General features: G+C 43.3%; 1 protein-coding gene across 1 annotated transcript in view; it reads left to right on the top strand.

Annotated features, from left to right (window-relative positions):
- KCNQ1 (potassium voltage-gated channel subfamily Q member 1) overlaps positions 1 to 18,289 on the top strand; it is a 456,225-nt gene that overhangs the window by 183,775 nt on the left and 254,161 nt on the right. The gene's annotated exons all lie outside the window — the stretch shown is intronic.

Genomic DNA, 18,289 nt, shown 5'->3' on the forward strand with positions numbered 1-18,289 from the left:
AGATCCTGTCGAAGGCGACGAAGTTCCAAGTTTTCTAGACCCAGGATATCAAGTCTGGTGGAATAAGGTATTTTATTGGTTTCGGAGGAATGGAGAATTCTTCTCGTAAAATACCTTTGGACATGCTCAACTGTGTTGATGTCAGATATATGGTATGGGTTCCAGACAGGAGAGCAGTAATCAAGAATTGGCCTAACAAATGTTTTATATGCTCTGGTCAGTAGCATGGTGTTTTTTGAAAAGAAGCTACGTAAAATTAAGTTAACAACTCTTAGAGCCTTCTTAGCTATATAGTTGCAGTGGGCTTTGGCACTTAAATCGTTAGATGTAAAAACTCCAAGGTCTTTGACAGGGTGGAGGTCATCTGCGAGGCAACGTCCATCAAGCATGTACTTTGTGATTGGGTTCTTTCTTCCAATATGCAAGACTGAGCATTTACTGGTTGAGATTTGTAGTTGCCAAATTTTAGACCAAGCAGTTAGATGATCAAGGTCCTTTTGAATTGTGGATGTATTGTCAGTGGTGTTGAAAAGTTTGACATCATCAGCAAAGAGAACACAGTTACTTGAGATATGATTACAAAGATCATTTATGTATATTATAAAGAGAGTAGGTCCAAGAACGCTACCTTGAGGAACACCACTCTTGACAGGAACAGGATTTGATAGAGCATTACCAATTTTAACTATTTGTTGTCTGTTTGACAGAAAAGCAGATATCCAGTTGTGTAAGGGTCCTGAAATGCCATAGGATTTTAATTTTAGGAGAAGTTTATCATGTACTACTGAGTCAAAAGCTTTACAGAAGTCTATGTATATTGCATCTATTGATTTACCTAGATCAAGATTTGTAGTCCATAGGTTTTTACAGTGGAGAAGTTGTAAATTGCATGATAATTTTTTCCTGAAGCCAAATTGTTTATTTGAGAGAAGGTTGTGTATTTCTAAGTGCAAGGTAATGGATTGGTTGATGATGGATTCCATAACCTTGCAGGTGACACAACATAGGGAGATTGGTCTATAATTATCAACTAAGCTGGGGTCGCCTTTTTTGAAAACTGGAATGACTGTGGCTAGTGACCAGAGATTGGGAAGGGAACTGGTAGTAAAAGTTATATTAAAGATTATACTTAGGGGTTCAGATAGATTACTAGAGAGTTTTTTTAAAAAGTAAGAACAAAGTCCATCAGGTCCAATGGATAGAGATGGTTTCAAGTTACAAAGAGCTTTACTAACATTTTCTTCTGTAAAATCAATATTTGTTAAGTTGTCATGCTCATTGCTTGTACAATTTGGGAATGTGGGATATGTGCCATCACTGTTGACAAAAACTGATGCAAAGAATTTGTTAAAGAGGTTTGCTTTAGTTACTTCATTATTGTATTCATTGCCATTAGAATCTTTTAGTGGTGGCATGGATCTAGAGTTTTTAAGCTTGTTGTTGACAAAATTATAGAAGGCACGACTGGAATTAGTGCGCAGAAGATCCTCTTCTTGCTTGGTGTGGTAATTTGTGCATTCAGTTTTTATTTGGTTGCATATAGTTCTGTAGCGATTTTTAAAATTAGCTACATAGCCCTTTTTGTTTCTTTTCCAGAGGGATCTTTTTTTAGATTGAAGCTTTTTTATTGATATGGGTAGTTTGCTTTTCCTGATCTTGGTGGTAGTTTGTGGTACGTATAGTTTGATGACTCTGTTGATTTCGAGTAGGAAAACTCTATAGTGGTCTTCAGCAGTTATACAGGTTGAGAACAGATTTTGCCAGTCCAGAAATGAAAGATCATTGTTTATAAGGTCATAATTGGCTTTTTTGAAGTTGTAGATGGGAATGCTATTGATATGATGATTTAAGTGACAACGTATATTAAGATGGAAGTCAATCATGCAATGATCACTGTTGGAAAAGGGTTCTCTTATTTGTAGTCCATAAATGGTATTGTTGTTGGCTTAGGACCGGGCTATCTACGGGACCGCCTACTGCCGGCTTCTATCTCCCATCGTCAGGTACGTTCCCACAGAGAGGGACTCCTCAGGGTGCCGTCAGCCAAACAGTGTCGACTGGCGGCCCCCAGGGGGAGGGCCTTCTCTGTGGGAGCTCCGACCCTGTGGAACGAACTTCCCCTCGGACTTCGACAATTACCTGACCTTAGGACCTTTCGCCGTGAACTTAAAACTTATTTATTTCGTATGGCTGGACTAGCCTGATTTTTATTTTTATTGGATGGGTTTTTAAAACTGTGTTATTTTAAGGGGGAGTACGTTTTTTAACATTTTGGGCATTTAAATTAGTTTTTTAAGGGATATTTTTAATTATTGTGTGTATTTATATTTTATCTGCCTGTTCACCGCCCTGAGTCCTTCGGGAGAAGGGCGGTATACAAATTAAAATATTATTATTATTATTATTATTATTATTATTATTATTATTATTATTATTATTATTATTATTATTATTATTATTATTATTATTGTTGCAGAAGATGAGGTCAAGGCAGTTGTTTAGTCTTGTACTGTTAGTTACAAGTTGTTCAAGACCTAGGTTTGTAACAGCGTTGTATATTGTAGTGTGGATTGGATCAGTTGTACTTTCGTTTGTTATCCAGTTGATGAGAGGTAAATTTAGGTCATCCAGGAAGATGAGTGGATATGGGCAAGAGGCAGCCCATGTTAGTAGTGAGGTTAAAATATTAGCATGAGTAATGTCGTAGTCAGGGGCTCTGTAGCATAGAATGAATCGAAGTGCGGTATTAGATGATAGGTCGCATACAATAGTTTCAGGAAGAGAAAGTTTGTGTGCAACTTGAATGTTTTTTTAGATTCAGTGACTTTTTATAGAAAATAGCCACTCCACCACCTCTTCGGTTTTCACGATCTGAACGGTGAACTTGATATTCTTTGTTTAAAATGATGGAATCAGGGATGGATGAGATTAGCCATGTTTCACAAATAAATATAATATCAAATGTACCACTGTTTAGCAGGAGGATAAATTCAGGTAATTTGTTAAGAATACTTCTTGCATTCATCAATTTACTTTTAAAATCTGTAGAGAGAGGTGTTAAAGAGGTAAGGGGCAGTACACTTGGCCCAGTAAACCTATTCTGTTCTGTTCTGTTCCGTTCCCTTCCTTTCCATTGTTTATGACTTTAACAGTGATGCTAATGGTAGAAGCTATTTTATCAATCAGAATATAAACTGAATATCTCCAGCATGTTCAAAATCAGTTTTTAATCAGACAAGTTTAGAGCAAAAATAATTGTGAATCATTATAACCTTTCTTCTCTGCTCAATGTAGTTGAGTAGCTTGAGATTTTTCAAAGCAGAAACAAAAGATTACAAATACATTTTTGAAACTTGGCCATTAAGTCCTACAGTACAGCATAATTTACAGATTTGGATTAACTGTAGCAGAACATAAAATTCAGGGATTAATCTGTGTTTTTGCAGCTTCCTGGATGGTGTGGAATTCTGCATGTAATTCCTGTGAAATATCTGATGTGTCTCAAAGTTGCTATGCTGTACCTGGCTTACTGAAGCTTCTTTTTCCCATCAAGTTATATTCTGTATTACTATATGCATATTAGCAGAAATTGTTGCAGATATTACAATGTAGGACCTCCCGCAGTGCTAATTTTGTTGGAACCTGAACACCAAACATTATTATAAATTAATAAAAAAGAACAAAACACAATAGTATTGGTGATAATATCACTCATTGTCAACGAGAAGAATAAAAGAGAATTTTATATATGGAGAGGAGAACTTAGCACAAAGTATATTGGAGGCTAACAACCTATAATACAATCAAATAAGAAGCAACTTATAATTATGGGAATGTAACAGTGTTCCCTTCAGTCAAGAAAAGATTAACATTCAAAGAATAGCACACTAAATTCAATCATACAAAGATAAAACAGGAGATTAAAGAGTGGTAAGGGAAGGGAGCAGATAGGTTTAAGAAGGTATTAACTTTATTCAGTGAACAGCTATAACTGGAAAAAGAAAAAAATAGAGACCCTTGCCATAATATTGAAATGTCAATATTTTTAGGTGTCCTGACACAGCAAAGAAAGAGAAAAATTTGCAAGATATAGCAATCCTCCAGAGTTCTCAAACACTGAGAATTCTCCATTGGTTAGAAAATAGGAAATCTCCATTAGTATCTGCTCAGCAGTACTCTTTGGATGGATTTAACAACTGGTTCCCTGCCCTAATGACTGGCTGGGTAGGCGTGGCCTGGTGGTCATGTGAATGGGTGGGTGTGGCCAACTTGACATCACTCATCACATCCAGCCCCACCTCCAGGCCACTTGCCTCAAAAGCAGAGGTGGGATTCAGTCAGTTCGAACCAGTTTGGGCTAATCCCACCACTGGCTGACTCCACCCCCTCCGGTTTTTTAAGTCCACAAGTCTTAAAGTTGCCAAGGTTGGATACACCCTGAGCTAGATGTTCTGATAGATCAGTGTTTTTCAAATTTGGCAACTTTTAAGATGTGTAGACTTCAATTTTCGGAATGCTGTCCGGGCAATTCTGGAAGTCCATACATTTTAAGGATTGCAAGTTTGAAAAACCCTGTCAAAAATGGGCAAATTAAGATCTTTTTAAGGATCTGTGCTTTGGTCTCCTTTTTTTAAAAAAAACCACATTGCAGTTTATCCTGAGCAGTATATCTATGAAGGAAGACTCTAACAGAAACATACTTTATGCATAAAAATATAGAAAGGCCTTTAAGGATCACTAATCTCCCCTTCATGGACCATAATTTATGAGAAGTTTGCAATGATCTCAACAGAAGTTTTCCTCAGCTCTGCTTTGCCTGAATATGCAATATCTATGTTCTGTCATTGAGCTGTGATCATTCTGCCCCTAAAAATAGACACAGAGTTCTTTCAATCACAAGAATTCTTGTCCATTTTCTGTATTTATAGTATGGGACCCTAAAAATAGACACAAAGTTCTCCCAATCATAAAACTGTCCTCCTCGTCTTTATTTATATTCTGGAATAGTCAGATAATGAGGAAAAGCTGAGCAGGAGAGATACATGGACAGACATTATTATTGATCTGATTTATCCTAGAACTTTCACTGGAAAAAAGGAACTTTTACACTGGTACTTAAGATTCCTTCCCTACCCCACCCATTACTGATGTACTGATATGGGGAAAAGGTCCAAGTGGGTGGAAGGATATTTGACCCTCTTTCAAGCTTATTTTCTCAGAATTGGTTCTAAAACTGGACGTAAAGTTTATTAGTACAGAAATTGTAATTGGACCAAAGAAGGAAGCAGGGGACTTTAGGAAGACAAAATTCAAGTTTTTGATGAAGTTCTTTTGTTTTCCTTATTTTCATATCTTGACTTTAAATCAACCCAAAGACATTGCATTTGTTCAACATAATCTATATATGGGGTATGGCAGGGGTAGTCAACCTTTTTATACCTACCGCCCACTTTTGTATCTCTGTTAGTAGTAAAATTTTCTAACCGCCCACCGGTTCCACAGTAATGGGATTTATAAAGTAGGTTTGGGGGGAGGGGCGCCGGCTACCAGCTCTGCTTGTCTGTTACAGCTGGGTGGTGTAGGGGGAGATGCGCAAGCTATTCTGGGATCAGGCTCTTTTGTTTGTGGTCGCACTATAGCGCCATTTAGTTTTACTTACGTAACGTGAACTAAACTTATGCGCGGGCGATACAAATAGTATATTTTCAGAAATTTAAATTGTCACAGGGAATTTTATGAAAACCTAATGAAAATATTTTTAAATAATGCTATGAAAATTTTTTAAAAAGTCAATTAAATTAAAAAAAAGGAAAGTGCTTCAGTATCGGACAAAACCCCTACCGCCCACCATGAAAGCTGGAATGCCCACTAGTGGGCGGTAGGGACCAGGTTGACTACCACTGGGGTATGGGAACATATCAATTTTTTTCACCAAGTTTTGCTATAGTCCAGGTGTTACTGTGCTTAGTAGTAGCGATTTTATACTATTTCATATGGTTGTGTAATAATCCAAATTCAGAAGGGGGAATATGATTTGGGGTGAAAGCTCACTTTGTGTTTGCCAGCAAATGTTTAAAAGATTTGTGCAGCGGGAGAGGAAAAAGCACAATGGATGTGAGGTATTGAGAGATCTGAAGTGTGTGCCCACACAAGCAACGAATTCCTCTTCCCCTTTCAAATCCAGATTCTTGTTCAGCTTCAAGAGAGGTAATTGGACATTTGAAATCTTCATTTTTCGGCCCTTTCTCGGGCCATTTTTTGGACCATTTTTCACCAGTTTTGGAGCCATTTTTGGACTGTTTTTTGGGTTGTTTTAGGGCCATTTTCAGGCTGTTTTGGGGCCATTGATTCAGCATTTTCAGGCCATTTTTGGGCCATTCATTCATGTTCAGTAGTTGTAAATGAATAGAGAGGCAAATTGAGTCAAAGGCCTCAACAAGGTACAATTTCCCTCTTTATTTATTTACTATTACATCTAAAATGGCCGAAAAATGGCCCCAAAAACGGCTGAAAAATGGACCAAAAACGGCATGAGAAATGGCTGAAAAATGGCCTGAAAAACGGGCGGAGGCAGGGCCAGCCAGTGGTTGGATTAGCCGGTTCACAGAACTGGGCAGAATTTTAATAACCGGTTTGTTTGAACCAGTCTGAACCAGCTGAAACCCACCTCTGACCATAGTGCATCATTACTGGCATTTTGTTTCATCCCAGGCCTTTCTGATACATGGTCTTTGCAGATAATGAGCTTTTGTTTATACAAAAGGTGCTGTGAACAACCTTTTACCCCAAAGGGTATCAGTCAGGCTGCTTTCTTCGTGTTTTTATTATCAGAAGCTAAGAGGACTAAGCAACAAAAGTACTATTGTCTATAGGGCTGCACTTCATCCATCCATCTGAACCATTCAGGCAAATGTGGCAGAGGAAAAGGAAGCAGGCAAGGCTACTTTCTCTAAGGGATAGTAATAACATAAATGGACTGTCTTCTGTCTGAAAAGGTAATGTCTCCTTGTTGAATTTTTTAAAGTTTTCCCTTCATGTTTTGCTGAAAGATCCTGCTGTAATTGGCAAAGAGACAATCATTTTAGGAGAAAGAATCTTCACTTCACCTGGGCTAGTAACTTGTTGTTTTGCAAATCTCCATGCAACTAAGAGCCTGACTAAGCAGATTATTCAAAGGGTCTTAATAGAAAGTAGGATCTTATCTTGGGCAAGCTGGTAAATTGACTCTTGGCTGTGTTTCTTATTTCAAAAGTGTCTGCATAAGAAATATAGGGCTCTCCTCTTATTTCTGAATTATTTCCTGATACATTGTCTAAATTGGTTGGATGGTATATTTTTAAATATGTGTCAGCCGTTGAAAAGATGAATTCCAGCTTAGAATAACCTACAAGTGCAACCACGATTAATGTAATGAAACAAAAGTTCCTTAAGGATTAACAGTATTGGCTACACTGCGTGTCACTGTTACTGCATATGCTATAGAACAGAGGTCTTCAAACTTGGCAGCTTTAAGACTTGTCGACTTCAACTCCCAGAATTCTCCAGGTGGCATAGCTGGCTGGAGAATTCTGGGAGTTGAAGTCCACAAGTTTTAAAGCTGCCAAGTTTGAAGATCTCTGCTATAGAAGAACAATGTAGAGCAGGGGTCTCCAACCTTGGTCCCTTTAAGACTTGTGGACTTCAACTCCCAGAGTCCCTCAGCCAGCAAAGCAGAGTTGAAGTCCACAAGTCTTAAAGGGAGCGAGGTTGGAGACCACTGCTGTAGAGGACGTTTGTTCCAAACTAGCAACAGATTAGGATATTTATTTTGAAAGATTGTGCTTTACGGTTTCTGTTCTAGAATATAGCTGGTACCCATGTTTCAGATTTTAAGTAAAATCTTGAAAACTCAGTTGAGATTGCTACCTTTTTATTAAGAGTTCTATGATAATTTTGTTTCCTAACGAAGTTGTTGTGAAGACTGAAACTGGCAGGCATGGCTTTCATTTGCTGCTAGCAAAAGATCTGTATTGTATGTCCAGCACTACCGCTTCCAGATTGTAACTAGATACATTTTGTGTTGTTTTACATTTCAGGCAGCTGTTCTTGATGTACAGCCAAAGAGTACATGCTCATATGCGTAACAGCTAGACAGAAATGAGAGTTGCATTGAGCCTGGCTGCCTTAGCTCACACAAAAGAATTAACTGCATTAACTATTTAGACACAAAATCATAATCTGAAAGTCGCAAATATTTTGTTTCTAATTGTTTTAGAGAAGCTTTGGTTCAGAACAGCATAATCTGGCAACCCTGGATGGATTTAGCAGCAATTTTTCTTCATATTGTTAATAGTCCTTTCTTTGAGCAAATTCTCCTCCCTTGAAAAATGGTTTCTTTGGGACGATTGCTGGATTTGATTTTTATTTTTTTTAACTTTAAAGCTGCAAACTATCCCTTTCTTTTAAGAATCCAAATCCATTTTAAAGACTAAATAAATACATATCCATTATTAACCTAATATAGCAACTGCGGAATGATAATAAATGTTTCCCTGCGAATTCTGTCAAGAGGCAGCTCTGCAGACACACTCACTCATAGGAAGAAATGGAAAGACAAAGAGAGCTCATGATAAGAGAAAAATCTGTGAAAATCTAGTGCTGGAAACATAGCCATGCTTTCAATAATGCCAAGAATGTGGACTCCTTGAGACTCTGCCCCACCTGGCTCACCATGTCCCACAGCAAGGGCTTCCAAAAAGCTTAAGAGTGGATACCAGAATTCTCTGTCCTGCTCTTTTGTTTTTCTATCTTTTTGAAGTTGTGCTTGATTTTTCAGGTTGGCAAAAACTTGGTATGCTGCTCCCCTCTCTCCCCCAACCCCCCCAAAAAAACCCAGCAGAGAAAATCTGTCTGCTACTGCATACCTTTTCTTTTGCTTACCAGCAGAACTGAACATAGAACAAACAAACAAAAAGCCTCACACTTATATTCAGCTGGTTAATCCTTTCCTGAAACACAACATGTTTAGAACGTTTAAACTTTAAAGCAGGACATTGCGCTCTTCGCTCCTTTTCTGAGTCTGTAGTTCATGAATGGAAATTATTTGCAAGCTTCTTTGGACTTAAGGGCTGCAGCTCTTCCAATTTTCCAGTCTATCATTATTCTGAAGCTTATGTTCAGAATCTGTTCTAATGTACTGAGATACATATAACACACTTTTCATCAGGTTTACTCAGATATAAGCTCTTTTGGGTGAATGGTTTTATTTTTGGAATGGATACTTCTAATTGCAGCCCAAAGTTTGAACTCTACCTAGATTTGTACTGCTAAACTCACAGGGAACAGTAAACCTGCATTTGACTTTGCAAACGTGCAAAGTTTCTTTTCTTTATTGTTGAAATGGAATGGAATAGAATAGAATAGAATAGAATAGAATAGAATAGAATAGAATAGAATAGAATAGAATTTTTATTGGCCAAGTGTGATTGGACACACAAGGAATTTGTCTTGGTGCATATGCTCTCAGTGTACATAAAAGAAAAGATATGTTCATCAAGAATCATAAGGTACAACACTTAATGATAGTCATAGGGTACAAATAAGCAATCAGGAAACAATATCAGTATAAATCTTTATTGTACAAACAATAAAGTTACAGTCATACATTCATAAGTAGAAGGAGATAGGTGATGAGAAGATTAATAGTAATGCAGAGGGTAGGAGGTGAAACAGTTTATGTCTAGGATTTGAGGGGTCTGTAAATATTTTCACAGCCGTCTTTTTGATTCGTGCAGTATACAAGTCCTCAATGGAAGGCAGGTTGGTAGCAGCTTTAATTGCAATAATACTAGAGCAACTATTAATGTCACATAATGTCAACCGCTTTAATCTAGATTGCAGAAAATATGACTTCTGTAACAGAATCATCAGTGCTTGGAATACTTTACCTGACTCTGTGGTCTCTTCCCATAATCCTAAAAGTTTTATCCAAAAACTTTCTACTATTGACCTCACCCCATTCCTAAGAGGACCATAAGGGGCGTGCATAAGCGCACAAATGTGCCTACCATTCCTGTCCTATTGTTTTTTTTCTTTTCTTCTTCCTATATATATGCTTATACCTCCTTATATTTACTCATATATGTGTTTATATACTATATAATCTTTTGTATGATACCTACATATATTGTTGTGACAAAATAAAATAAATAAAAATTGTTTTTTCTGTAGTTCTAATTATTCTCTGAAGTCTGTGTCTGTCTTGTTGGGTTGCAGAACCAAACCAGACGGTTATAGAGGTGCAGATGACAGACTCAATGATTCCTCTGTGGAACTGTATCAGCAGCTCCTTGGGCAGTTTGAGATTTCTGAGTTGGCACAGAAAGAGCATTCTTTGTTGTGCTTTTTTGAGCTTTCTGAGTTGGTGACATTTTTGATGTTAGGTGTGCATTTTAGATCTTGTGATATGGTAGAACCTAGAAAGTTGAAGGTCTCGACTGTTGATACTATGTTGCCTAGTATTGTAAGAGGTGGAAGTATGGTAGGGTTTCTTCTAAAGTCTACCACCATTTCTACGGTTTTGAGTATGTTCAATTCCAGATTGTTCCGGTCTCACCACGAGCCTAATTGTTCAACCTCCCGTCTGTATGCGGATTCATCATTGTCTTGAATGAGACCGATCACTTCTGCAAACTTCAGTAATTTAACAGATGGATCATTAGAAATGCAGTCATTAGTATATAGAGAGAAGTGGGGAGAGCACATAGCCTTGGGGGGGGGGCTGTGCTAATTGTACAGGTATCTGATGTGACCTGCTGCTTCCTGTTTGTTAGGAAGCTTATGATCCACTTACAATGTGTTCAGGTACCTCTAACTGTTTTAGTTTAGTTAGAAGAGTGTCTGGAATGATGGTATTGAATGCTGAACTAAAGCTTAAAAAGAGGACCCTTGCGTAGGTCTTTGGAGATTCAAGATGTTGTAGGATGTAGTGCAGAGCCATATTAACAGCATCATCTGTTGATCTATTTGCTCGGTATGCAAATTGCAAGGGGTCTAACAACGGATCCGTGATGGTTTTCAAGTGGTACAGGACTAGCCTTTCAAAGGTTTTCATGACTACAGATGTTAGAGCAACTGGTCTTTAGTCATTCAGTTCCTTGATGGTGGGTTTCTTCGGTACTGGGATGATAGTAGAGCGTTTGAAGCAAGAAGGAACATAGCACATCTCTAGTGATTTATTGAAGATATGGGTGAAGATGGGGGCCAATTGGTCAGCACAGACTTTTAAGCAAGAATCTGGGCCTGGAGCTTTTGTCTGTAAAATAGGTCTTGCACTTCCTTTTCTGTGATCACTAGGGATTGTGAACCCAATAGGATAGTGTTAGATTTGGGCAATAACGAGGCAGGAGACCAGGATAGTGACAACAGCTCTTTACTATATGGTGAACCCAGCAGCCAGTGCTGGGAAAAACCTCTCTTTATATACAGTTTAGCCGGAGGCTTCAACCAATCAGCAACGTGCTATTTTCCCGCCAAAACTTTTAAAGATACATTACACTCCTTCCCTCCCAGAAAACACTTTACCAATATTTACATGAAATTAACATCTTATTTGTCAACGTAATCACGCAAGTAGACTGGGCGTCTCCTGACTCTTTCGGACCTGCGCAATGCATTTTCTGGGAGTGAGTCGAGCTGACCGGAGGGACTGTTTGTTCCTCTCAGCTCCTCCTCTAGGCCATCCGGCCCTGGATTATTTGCAGAGTCGTCCCTGCTGTCTTCAGGAGGAACCGGTTGGCGTCGCTGGACCTCCTGGAACTCAGATAAGTCCTGCGTTTGCCCCGGGTTTGAGTCAGCTGTGGATTTATGCATTGAATAGTCAGGGTCTGTTTCGTCTGATTCTGCTTTACCGATTATGCGTTTCCTTATTTGATCTATGTGGCGTTTCCATACCCGGCCATCCTCGATCTCTACTAGATATGATTTTGGTCCTGTTATTTCTAGGATTTTTCCTGCTAACCAGGTCGGGCCCTTGCTGTAGTTGTGTGCCCACACTAGGTCGCCTACTGCCATCTCTCTTGTTTTACCGTGTGCCCCTTTGTAACCGTCTGTTGTGTAGTTTGGGTTTAAACGGTCTAGTGGGCACCTAAGCTTCCGACCCATTAATAGCTCGGCCGGGCTGCGGCCAGTTGTTACACAGGGGGTTCTGTGTTGGACTGCTAGATATGTATCAATTTTTGTTTGCCAATCGCCTGGCCTGATTCTGGACAATGCTTCCTTTGCGCTCCGAACGAAACGTTCTGCAAGGCCGTTCGTCGCAGGGTGGAAAGGCGCCGAGAGGACATGTCGGATGCCCTCCTCTGCCAAGTACCCCTCAAACTGGGTTGCCGTGAATTGCGGGCCGTTATCGGAGACTAAAGTGTCGGGCAACCCGTGGGTTACAAATAGGTGCCGTAGGACTGAAATCACGGCATCGGCTGTCATGGATCTCATGAGAATGATTTCCAGCCATTTGGAGTAGGCATCGACTACTACCAGAAAGGTTTGGCCGTGGAAGGGCGGCAAAATCGATATGGATCCTAGACCAGGGCCCTGGGGTCTCTCCCATTCGAATCGGGGCCGTTTGGGGTAGCGGTCTGGACTCCTGGCAGGCCTGGCATTTCCCTACCCTTTCAGCAATTTCCGAGTCCATTAGGGGCCACCACACATAGCTTCTCGCTAGACCCTTCATTCTCACGATCCCTGGGTGACCTTCGTGAAGGAGATCCAATACCTTTTTTCTCAATTTCTCCGGGATCACCACTCGATCCCCCCATAGCAGGCACCCCCCCTTGAGCCGAGAGTTCCCCACGTTTTTTTACAAACTCTTTAAAACGGCCGCCCGCGAGCGGCCAACCTCTTTGTACCCAACCAATTACAGTTCTAATTGTAATGTCCTTATACGAAGCCCAAGCCACCTCTTTGGACTCCAAAGAGTCAATTAGCAGAACTGGTATCCCCGGAGTGGGGTCTTCGATAGTCTCTGGTAACGGGCATCTGCTCAGGGCGTCTGCATGCCCTAATTCCTTTCCTGGCCGGTGTAGTAATTTGTAAGAATACGCTGCCAGGAAGATAGTCCATCGGGTCAGTCTTGGCGAAAGTGCCACGGGCGTTGGGCGGTCGCCTGCCAACAGACCTAGCAAAGGTCTATGGTCCGTGATGATTTCAAAATCACGACCAAATACATATTCATGGAATTTCTTTACTCCGGAGACTATAGCCAAGGCTTCCTTATCAAGCTGGCTATAATTCCTTTCAGTTGATGACATGGTTCGGGAGTAATATGCAATAGGGGCTTCTGTGCCATTTGGTAACCTGTGGCTGAGTACCGCCCCCACCCCATAGGGAGATGCATCGCAGCTTAACACTAATGGCAGCGTGCCATTGTATTGGATAAGGAGGCTATCACTCGTTAGGAGGTTCTTTACCCCTTCGAATGCCCTAGCTTCCGCCTTTCCCCAAGACCATGCAGCCGTCTTTGCTAGTAATTTATGCAGCGGCTCGGCTACTGTTGCCTTATTCCTTAAGAATACCGCGTAGAAGTTGACCAGACCTAAGAATGCCTGTAACTCCGTTTTGTTCTTTGGAACCGGGGCCTTCCTGATGGCCCGTACCTTGCTCTCAGTGGGTGAATCCTTCCCTGTCTATCCGTAGCCCAGGAATTCCACAGACTCAACCCCGATCTGGCATTTGTTCAGTTTAACTGTGAGACCGGCAGACCGGAAAATGCCCAAAACTTTTCGCAGCCTTACCCCTAATTCCTCTAGATTCTCAGCGGATACCAGTACATCGTCAAAGTATGGTACCACCCCTGGTAGGCCCTGCAATAGCCGCTCCATTAGGTTCTGAAATAACCCTGGAGCCACACTAACCCCAAACTGTAACCGGGTACACTTAAAAGCCCCTCTGTGAGTCACAATTGTCTGCGCTTCGGCTGTGCTGCTATCTACGGGCAGCTGTTGATAGGCTTGGGCCAAGTCTAGCTTGGCAAAAACTTGCCCTTGCCCCATTGAGTGCAGTAAGTGCTGTACCACCGGGATGGGGTAAGCACTCTTTTGCAACGCTTTGTTAAGCGTTGCCTTGTAGTCAGCGCAAATCCGGACCGACCCGTCCGGTTTGACTGGGGTGACTATAGGGGTCTCCCACTTAGCATGGTCAACTGGCACTAGAATTCCCTGGTTTACTAGCTTGTCCAGTTCCCGGTCAATCCTGGGCTTTAGGGCGAACGGGACCCTCCTAGCCTTTAGATGGATAGGGGCAACTTGGGGGTCTAGGTTAAACGAGATAGGGTGTTCTGTTTCCCTTCCCCCAATACTCCCAGCAAAGAGTCCGTCAGAGGCCTTCCTTTTTTTTTCCTTTTATTTACATAGATACATGTCCTGGCCACGTCTACCCACGGGCCTGCCAAGTTTCTGGAGATAACGAGGAAATTATAGATAAGGCCAGAATTACTCACGAATATATTCTCCCCTCCATGAATTAGCTCGCGCCAAATTCATTGCTTTGTCCAAGACAAAAAACCAGGAAGTCCCGCCTCCTATTTATAGTCTCTGCAGATGTCACTGCATGACAATTATGACTTGGCTTTGTCCCAACTCTTCCGCTGCTGCGCACGCCGATCAAGCCTTCGTAATCTTGCGTCCCTCCAAAACTGTTCTTGGGGCGTTGCCAAATCAGAAGAAGGCCCGGGAGAATCAGGCCTTGCCGGCCCCTCCCTTTGAGTGGGTGCCAGGGAGGGAGAGGGCTCAAGAGAAGCAGGGCTTGCCAGGTCTTCTCCTCATTTTCTGAATCATCCGAGTCCAGGAGTCTGGGTCCAGGAACCTGGGTCACAACACTATCCTCACCGCAGGGCCCTTCCCCGGGCTGACGATCGGGATGCGGTCGGGCTGGGTTCTGCTCATGGAAGGCCTGCACCAGGTCAGGGGCATGAGCGTCGGAGGCATCTACCCAGGAGAAATCAGTCCGTATCCCTTCCACGCGATCAAATATTGGAAGCGACCCTTTAGCCAGCGAGAGTCTCAGACGCTGTGGACTTCGTATTCCTCCGACCCGTCCTCGGCGACAGTGATGGGTGCTGTTGGGCACGAAGGGACTCGGTGTGGCCTCAGGAACCAGAAGGGACCGGTGAAAACGGGTGGATCCGCATGGATCGTGGCAGGTCAGTCGGTAGGCTACCGGGTTGATGACTGCCTCGACAGGAACGGGCGATGAATCGGTGGTCCAACTTCTTTACCGGCCGGTCGGACGGGAGGTGTTTGGTGGAGAGCCACACCGGTCTCCAACTGCCAGCGGGGCGTTGCCCGTCGGGAGCGGTCAGCGGACGTTTGTAGTCCTCCTTTGCCCGATTCAGCTGCTGGCGTACCAACTGTTGGACCGCATGCAATTCCGTCAGGAAGGTCTGCGTTCGGGAACAGGAGAGTCCGGTGGTGCCAGAGGAAGAGCCGCGGATGGTACCCCATTGGCAAAGAACGGGGTCATCTGAGTAGAGGTGTGCTGAGAGTTGTTAAAAGCAAACTCCGCCAGAGACAGGTAGTCGGCCCAGTTGTCCTGTTGCTGGTTGATGAAGCAACGGAGATACTGTTCCAGTATACCGATGACCTTCTCTGTACCCCCGTCGGTCTCCGGATGGTGCGATGACGACAGACATACCTGCACCTCCAACGCGGCCATCAGGCTCTTCCAGAAGCGGGCTGTGAACTGAACTCCGCGGTCCCCAATAGCCAGGCGCAAAGGCTGGGTGGCGAATTTAATGGGGCCGGACACCAGTTCTCGTCCATCTTTGGTGGAAGATGTTTTAGTCAGGTCTTGGACAAAATGTTCTGTTTCCCTTCCCCCAATACTCCCAGCAAAGAGTCCGTCAGAGGCCTTCCTTTTTTTTTCCTTTTATTTACATAGATACATGTCCTGGCCACGTCTACCCACGGGCCTGCCAAGTTTCTGGAGATAACGAGGAAATTATAGATAAGGCCAGAATTACTCACGAATATATTCTCCCCTCCATGAATTAGCTCGCGCCAAATTCATTGCTTTGTCCAAGACAAAAAACCAGGAAGTCCCGCCTCCTATTTATAGTCTCTGCAGATGTCACTGCATGACAATTATGACTTGGCTTTGTCCCAACTCTTCCGCTGCTGCGCACGCCGATCAAGCCTTCGTAATCTTGCGTCCCTCCAAAACTGTTCTTGGGGCGTTGCCAAATCAGAAGAAGGCCCGGGAGAATCAGGCCTTGCCGGCCCCTCCCTTTGAGTGGGTGCCAGGGAGGGAGAGGGCTCAAGAGAAGCAGGGCTTGCCAGGTCTTCTCCCTCATTTTCTGAATCATCCGAGTCCAGGAGTCTGGGTCCAGGAACCTGGGTCACAACATAGGGGTCCCCGTGTACTTGCCCAGGCAGTCTCTGAAAACGTCCCCAAATTCTTTCACGAGTGCGTCTTTGAGGTCGACTTCGTTTCTGAAGATTCCAGTCACTCCCATGCCCAATGCTCGGAACCAGTCCAGTCCCAACAAGCTTGGCAGGGTCCCATCGACGATGGTGATGGGCAGAGTTTTCTTGTGCTGTCCATACTCGACGTGGACGGACGTTACCCCTCGAACAGGAATGCGATTCCCTTGGTAGTCTTGTACCCTTAATTTCTGCGGTTTCAGCTTGCGCTTTGCGATGGCGGGTACGGCTTTCACGAGAGTGTCCCAGGACATGATCGTGATCGATGAGCCGGTGTCCACCTCCAATCGGCACGGCACCCCCTCAATCTTTGCCTTTGTAAAGATTTTTTTCTCTAGGCGTGTTGATGCGTGACCCACTCTCACGACAGTCTGATTCAACTTCGCGCCTTTTTTAAACTGACCACTCGCGGGCCGCTTCGCCGTTCCCGCGCTCTGATTGGCCGGTTTGAATTTTTGGCGGGAAGGTTGGGGAGCTCGACAGACCTGTGCTAGGTGCCCCTTCCTTTCGCATCGCCGACAAGTTGCATCCTTAAATCTGCATTGTTGTCGTTGGTGTTGCCCTCCGCAACTCGCGCAGTCACCCTGGTCGTCTTTCTCCGGCCTCCCGGTGTGGAAGACTCCTTCCTCCTCCTCACCGTCCAATTCGGCCTGGACCTCTTCATTGTGGACTGGGGTTGATTTCGCACCAGCCGTTGGTGCGACCTGCTTTTGTAGGGTTTCCGCCGCTTGGGTAGACATCTCGTGAGCCCTGGCTTCGTCCAAGGCGTTTGCCAGCGTTAGGTTGCTTTTAGACAGCAGCCGCCTCGGATGTCCCTGACCCCGCGGATGAGTTGCTCCAGCAATGCCTCGTCCAAGTCTCGGTACTCGCAATGTTTTGAGGCTTTCCTCAGGGCGGCCATGTATGCGCTGATGGACTCGCCCTCTTGCTGTCTGCGCCCCGACCGAACCGTTGCACATACTTGGACGGCGTTGGTGCATAATGGGCTTTCAATAAAGTCTGCAGAGTTTGCCACGGTACCGACTGTACCGGCGTTGGCTCCGCCAGGGATTCTGCGGTGTCGAAAACTTCTGGACCGCAGTGGCTCAGGAAATACGCTCGTTTCCTGTTGTCTGAAACTCCTTGAAGTTCGTTCGCCTCGAGGAAACACTCGAAACAAGCCATGTATGACCCCCATTTTTCCTTAGCTGGGTCGAATGGCGCTGGCGGTGTGTAGCCGGACATCGCTGCTTTCCGCCCCTTGTTTGCTGGGTTCGCGTCTTCCTGGTGAGTTCAGCTCTTTTCCTGGCGCTCTTAGCCTCGAAATCCCACCTTCGTCGCCAGTGTTAGATTCGGGCAATAACGAGGCAGGAGACCAGGATAGTGACAACAGCTCTTTACTATATGGTGAACCCAGCAGCCAGTGCTGGGAAAAACCTCTCTTTATATACAGTTTAGCCGGAGGCTTCAACCAATCAGCAACGTGCTATTTTCCCGCCAAAACTTTTAAAGATACATTACAGATAGGGTCAGTTGTAGAAGGCTTGACTGTTGTTGGTGTGTTTGAGATGGGGGTTGTGGAAATAGATGGCTGTAGTTTCCTTTCAAAACTGCAGTAAAACACATTCAGGTCATCTGCCAGTTGCTGAAGAAGAGATCATATTGTTCTGTATTACATTAGTGAGGACACATTTGGAATATTGCATCCAGTTCTGATCACCACAATACAGAAAAGATGCTGAGGCTCTAGACTAGAAAGAGTGTAGAGAAGAGCAACAAAGATGAAGGGATCTGGGGCTAAATCATATGATGAATGGTTAAGGGAACTAGCTACTGTGTATCTAGCCTATTGAAGA

This window comes from Ahaetulla prasina, chromosome 1, assembly GCF_028640845.1.
Source record: "Ahaetulla prasina isolate Xishuangbanna chromosome 1, ASM2864084v1, whole genome shotgun sequence".
Taxonomy (NCBI): domain Eukaryota; kingdom Metazoa; phylum Chordata; class Lepidosauria; order Squamata; family Colubridae; genus Ahaetulla; species Ahaetulla prasina.